Source organism: Mirounga leonina, unplaced genomic scaffold (assembly GCF_011800145.1).
Source record: "Mirounga leonina isolate KUSES-001 unplaced genomic scaffold, KU_Mleo_1.0 Mir_175, whole genome shotgun sequence".
NCBI classification, from domain to species: Eukaryota; Metazoa; Chordata; class Mammalia; order Carnivora; family Phocidae; genus Mirounga; species Mirounga leonina.
The window spans coordinates 9,935,886-9,942,054 of record NW_023270453.1 but is presented as its reverse complement, the minus strand read 5'-3'; positions in this window follow the sequence as shown (position 1 = coordinate 9,942,054).

The window sequence follows — 6,169 nt, the reverse complement described above, 5'->3', positions numbered from 1 at the left end:
GGCTCATCCTTGAAAGTTTCTATTTGGGAAAGGAAAGCTCAGAGGATGAGAACTTTCCACCTCCAAAGCTTGGCTTTCTTTTTACAAGTCCAGGTTTCCCAATTTCAACTTAAAAAAATAAATCAAGGCAAGCTCGTTTCAGATTTCACTCCTGTTTTGTTTTGATTTTTCCAGTTTAGTGAGTGTTCCATTTTAATAATCAGACCATGCTTTTTAGTTTATGTTTTTTTTTCCCACCAAAAAAGAGGCACAGAACTGCAAGACCCTTTCTTAGGTTAAGTCCACACATCTGTACCTCAGAATGTTTGTCTTCTACATGAATATTTGTCTTTTACATGAGTAATAACAAAGAAATGAGAGGAATAGATAGTCTTTATTTTCAAGTAGAATTATTTATGAAAGCACATGCATAAAAGATCTATGAAACAGTAGAAAGTTCTATATGTGTATTGAAGATCACAGTAATTAAAGCAGTGTGTTATTGGTGTAAAGAGTAAAACACAGATAAATAGAACAGAGGAGACAGCCATGAAGCCAATCCCAGAACATGTAATAGAGAGTATATGACAAAAGAGCTTTACAAATCATGTGATAAGGGGATGAATCTATTTAATGAATTATTTAATGAATGTTGATTGGAAGACAGACTATCTGGGAAGTCTCGAGTTATATTTACTTTTACCATCAGAGGTAAAGACATGTCCAGATGAATTCCAGATGGTTAAGAGTGAAATGTGAAAATGAAACCATAAAAAATCTAAAAGAAAATATGTGATCTCAGAGTAGAAAAAGACATTATAACAACAACAACAACAAAAAATCAGAAGAAATCAAAAAAAGAAAGATCCACCGATTGAATGATATCAAATGTAAGGCAGTTTTTGGTCAAAATATCAAGCAAAATTAACACACACATTACAACAAATAGCAATCTAATATATTAAGAGCTTTTAAAATGCAAAATGATAAATGCTTTGTGCCAATAGAAAAATGAGTCAAAGTGCAGATAATTTGCAGAAATACACATAGATGAAAAATATGTGTAAAAAATGCAAACTCATGAGTAACAAAAATAATTACTTAGATGAAATTCTGTGAAATGGAATTTCTCACTTATCAAATTAGCAAAGACTAGGGGCGCCTGGATGGCTCAGTTGTTAAACGTCCACCTTCAGCTCAGGTCATTATCCCAGGGTCCTTGGATCGAGCCCCACATCAGGTTCCCTTCTCAGTGGGAAGCCTTCTTCTCCCTCTCCCACTCCCCCTGCTTGTGTTCCCTCTCTCGCTGTCTCTTTGTCTCTGTCAAAATAAATAAATAAAATCTTTAAAAAAAAAAACAAATCAGCAAAGACTGGGAAAATAATACTTAATTCTAGGGTAGATCTACAGGAAACAAGCCCTTTCATGTACTCTGGATGAATGTGCAAATTGGTAAAATCTTTTTTTGAAAACAATTTGTCATTATCTATTAAGAGTCCTAAAAATATTTATGCCCTTAGCTCTAATAATTGCATATCACCAAGCAATCGGAGAAGTGTGGACCCATATTTATATCCAGGGATACTCGGTGCAGTATGATTTATAATAATGAAAAATTGGAAACAACATAAATGTTCAACAGAGAGCAATTAATAGCATTATGGTACATCAAAAAATGGAATATTAGGTAGCCAGTAAGCATCTTGTTTTCAAAGAATATTCAGCGACAAGGGGCAAGTCTTACAATGTTTAGTGAAAATAGATACATTCATCCTATTTTTGAAAAAAAATTATCTTTGGAAATAAAACAGGAAGAAAATATGCCAAAATGATAGTGGTTTTGCTGATTGATAGAATTACAGTTTTTAAGTTTTGCCAATTTCCATGTTTTCTACAAAAACACGTATAATGCAGAATATAAGTAAGAATCAAATGGGAATAAGTCACAATGCTTGTTTTCAGTAAACCAAAAAGCACCACCCACATGCAGTTTTATTTTATTTCTTGTACTCTATCACTGAGTCACACAATCCAGGGACCTTTATCTTAAATTCACATCTCTTCCTGATAGGTTCCCTATCTACTTTTTATTTCTTTGTCCCCAGTTTCTTTGCAACCCTCCAGCTCTCCAGACTCAGACCTTCTGGTCCCCCAAACCCTTCTCACCATCGGAATGTTCTCAGTGCTGCTCCCTGCATTTCCAAGGCTCCTGGGGTTCACCCCTCCTTGGGGATCATCTTCCCAGTTTGGCCTGAATTCCTACAAACCTTTATTATATTTCCCTCTTATCTAACTTCCTCTGTGGGTGTCCTTTTCCACAACTAGATTGCAGGAATCCACAGGGAGCCACCATGTGCTGCCTAGTACAATTCTTGGTATATAAGAGGTAGAGTTAGTACACAGTAGGCACTCAATAAATACTGCTGATTATCTCATTCCTGATGTAACTCTGGTAGTACAGTCCGCCACCCACTGGGAAAGTATTTTTTTGGCATGTTTCCTCTCCACCTGACCCTCCAAAACAAAGCCATTTAGAGGTGATAGACTATCTCAGTGAGCATCCCCAGTGGAATGGAAATTAGGCTGTAGACCCAGCAGACATTTAGGACTGTCCCCTCCTTTTTGTTGCTCTTCTTAGATCTCTGTGCTGGTAAGGAGTCACTTTCTATATTAACTCTAGGCAGATGCTTAGATGGTCCTTTCCTTCTAACCTCACAAAGGAGAGGGAGTTGTAAAGCATGAAGACTTCTTTTTACTACCTTTTAAAATAAATGAAGTCATCCTTCATTTAGTTACCGGAGTTGTCGGGAAGGTGGGGCCTGCTTTACAGGGCTGTGTTTATATTGGAAATTGGAGCAGGAATAAGGAGTGGTGACCACAACATATAGGCAAGAGGTCATGGACTCTGACACCTACACGGGCAGCATGCAGGCCCTGGACTGGGGGTGAAAGGAGAGGCCACGGGTGGGAACCTGAGGGGGATTTACCTGGAAGCTCCTGGTGTTTAAGCTTCATGACCCACCACTCGCTCAGGCCCTTGGAGGGGCCCTAGGAATTTTATAGTTATAATTTTGATTTATTTTTCTCAGAGGGGCTGTCCCAAATTACATAAGCTTCAGGCCCCACAAAACCTGGCTCTGGTGACTGGGATGCCCTATCTAAACAAGTAGGACTATTCATCTCCAAGTGATGACAGCTAATCAGAAATGTTGTTAGAGTCTCTGATTTTTCAAGAACAGCAAGGAATCCAGATTTTTGTATGAAATCTCCTACATTTTAAATGTTGGCAACTTAAACAAAACCCAAAAAAAACCCTAACCCTCTCTGGCCAAAACAAGTCATTTCTATAGGTTTGATTGAGCCCAGGGGCTGCCAGACAGTGATTTCTGGTTGTTTGAGCCCATAGCAATTACAGAATTGCCAAATGCTAGGGATGGCCCTATGGCAGGTACCCCTGCCTGCCTTGGCCTCTACCCATTAAGAACAGGTCTGGCCACATCTAGACCAGGGAGCTTTGCTTTTTTTCCACGGCTTCAGTCAGTGGCCAGACATTCTCTAAGTGTCTGCCACTGGTCACAAGGCAGGGAGCTGATGGAGGGTGTGGATGGAAGAGTTGGTGTAAACGTCCTCAAAACTGGCAAAGCCAACTGCAGCATGTGGCCCATGGACAGTGATGTAGTAGCAAAGTCACCTTGTGAACATCTGAAGACAATGAAGGGTGACTAGTATTCCTCCCGGGCACCAATTAGTCTTGAAGGTGGGGGGAATATGTGTTTTGTGCTCCTCCTTAGGGCTGCAACCAACGGTTTCAGGGAAAATTTATACGACTGCTTAAATGGAAAGCAAGTCACTTCTGTGTAATCCCCAGATCCTCCCGAGGCTATGCAACCCAACATTTCATAACTGCAGGCTTTCCACAGTGTGAACACTCTTTAAAAGCCATGAAGGGCCCCCAGAATGAAAGGAATTATTTCTGGGTACCATTTCATGTGCAGAATGTGAGGACTTTTAAGAAAGTTTCTGGTGTGACAGGGGACATCAGATAAGGTAACGGGCTGGAATTTGAGGCAGGACACGGCAGTAAGGGCTGTAGGGGAGAGGGGGCCGGGGAGAGGACTGTCGGGAACAAGGGATGGCCAGTGACAGCCCTATGGGCATCCCTCTGCTGTCAGCTCAGATTCCTGATAAAGCTGCTTCCAGTGGTTGCATTTTGATGGCTGATTAGCTTGTTGTAGGATCTGCTTTGCTGCAGAATGGCTTTGGGGACTGCAGCTTGGCTTCAACTAATCTGTCGTGGTGACTAAGCATGTCAAGTATGGGGCCAGAGCTCGCGGGGTCTGTTGTATAAACCACTGCTCCTGATTCTAACTGAGGTGGAAGCAGAAGCGGGGGGAAGGCAGAATACGGAGGGCATAGGGGGACAATCGTGGAATCTTTACTCCTACTAGGGACGGTAAGGAACCATCCTCTTGTGCAAGGGCTGCTTCTGGAAAAGGGCGTATCAGAATTGCCTGGGGCTGTTTTGAACTACACACCTCATACTACCTAGAGATTTTGGCAGAACACACCCATCCCACTCACTCTGCATCCCCCCTACCATTGCTCTATGATAAGCTCTTCTTGCCACTGAGGCATGGGGTCCCGGCGAGTGAGTGACTTGCCTACAGTGCACAGGTCACATCCTGGCTTCTGGCCTAGTGCCCTTTCAACTATGTCCTACCCCTCCCTGAGCAAGACGGTAGACTTTTATAGTTAGCTGGGGACAAGAGCCGGAGACCCAGAAGGTGTTTGGGTGTAGTATGGGATCTGCCAAAGCACTAGCACTATTTCAGGACCAGGGCCCTACAGTGCCAGTGCTCAGGACTTTTAAAAGGACTCAATACACTGCAAAATCATGTAAGTCCATTTTCACCCTAACTTTTAAAAAAATCTGTACATTTTTAGAAACTACAGCAGATAACGTGTGATAGGAGAAGATGACAGCAACGAGATGAGGAGTTTTTCATTTCTCTAGGGAGTAGTCTGTGTGTCTGAAACCTTCCTGAGAGTCAATATTCCTGATATGGCCTTGGCAGAATTGCCTTTGTCTACAGATTTGTTCACTCACAAATTAACGTGTGACTTCCTATTGTAATTCCAAGCCCTGATTCAGAGGCTGGGCATATAGGATGGAAGAAATACATCTTGCCCTGGTGTTTGGAGCACCCATAAAGAATAGTGTAAAAATGAAATTGCCTCCTCCCTCATCACCCACCCTCCCTCCCAGCCTTGAGCTCTTCTCTATCTTAGGGACTGTGGGGTCATTGGATCACACAGGTAACCAGCCGGTGAGAGAAGACTGGAATAGTTTTATTCTGCTCTTCCCATTTCCACCTGGCAGTTGCTGATTCTTTTGCTTTCATGTGAGTTAAAAATCCTTCTGGTGTGACAGGGGACGTCAGATGGGACCACAGGCTGGAGTTTGAGGCCGAACATGGCAGTGAGGATGTGGGAGGGAGACAGGCCGATGGGAATAAGGGATGGCCAGTGACAGGCTGTGGGCGTCCCTCTGCTGTCAGCTCAGATTCGTGATAAAGCTGCTTCCAGGGGCGCCTGGGTGGCTCCGTCGGTTAAGCATCTGCCTTCGGCTCAGGTCATGATCCCAGGGTCCTGGGATCAAGTCCTGCATCAGGCTCCCTGCTCCGCGGGGAGCCTACTTCTCCCTCTCCCTCTGCTGCTTCCCCTGCTTGTGTTCCCTCTCTCTGTGTCAAATAAATAAATAAAATCTTAAAAAACAAACAAACAAAAAAAGCTGCTTCCATTGGTTGCATTTTCATCCCCTTCTTGGCCTGCCGGCTTTAAAGAGCAAGTTTCATTCTTTCTGATTACTACTAACTAGTTGTGGCCATCAGAACTGTTCTAGAAACCAGTGGTATTTCTGCGTATGTGAAAAGAAGATCACTTGGGAATTGATGCTGTTGCCACTCACCCAGGGAGAGGGGGGCCAGCCGGCGAGCGACGAGGCCTCGGTGGAGAAGGGCCTCAGTGGGATGGGAAGAAAGCCAAACTCAGCCTCAGGTGATCTAGGTTCAAGATTGCTCGGGCTTTGGTTATTTGCAGTTTCTTTATGTTGTATCTAGGTATGGATTAAAAAAAAAAAATTCAGGTTGCTTGGGATTTGTTGGGGTCTTGAAACTGTGAGTTGATGTCT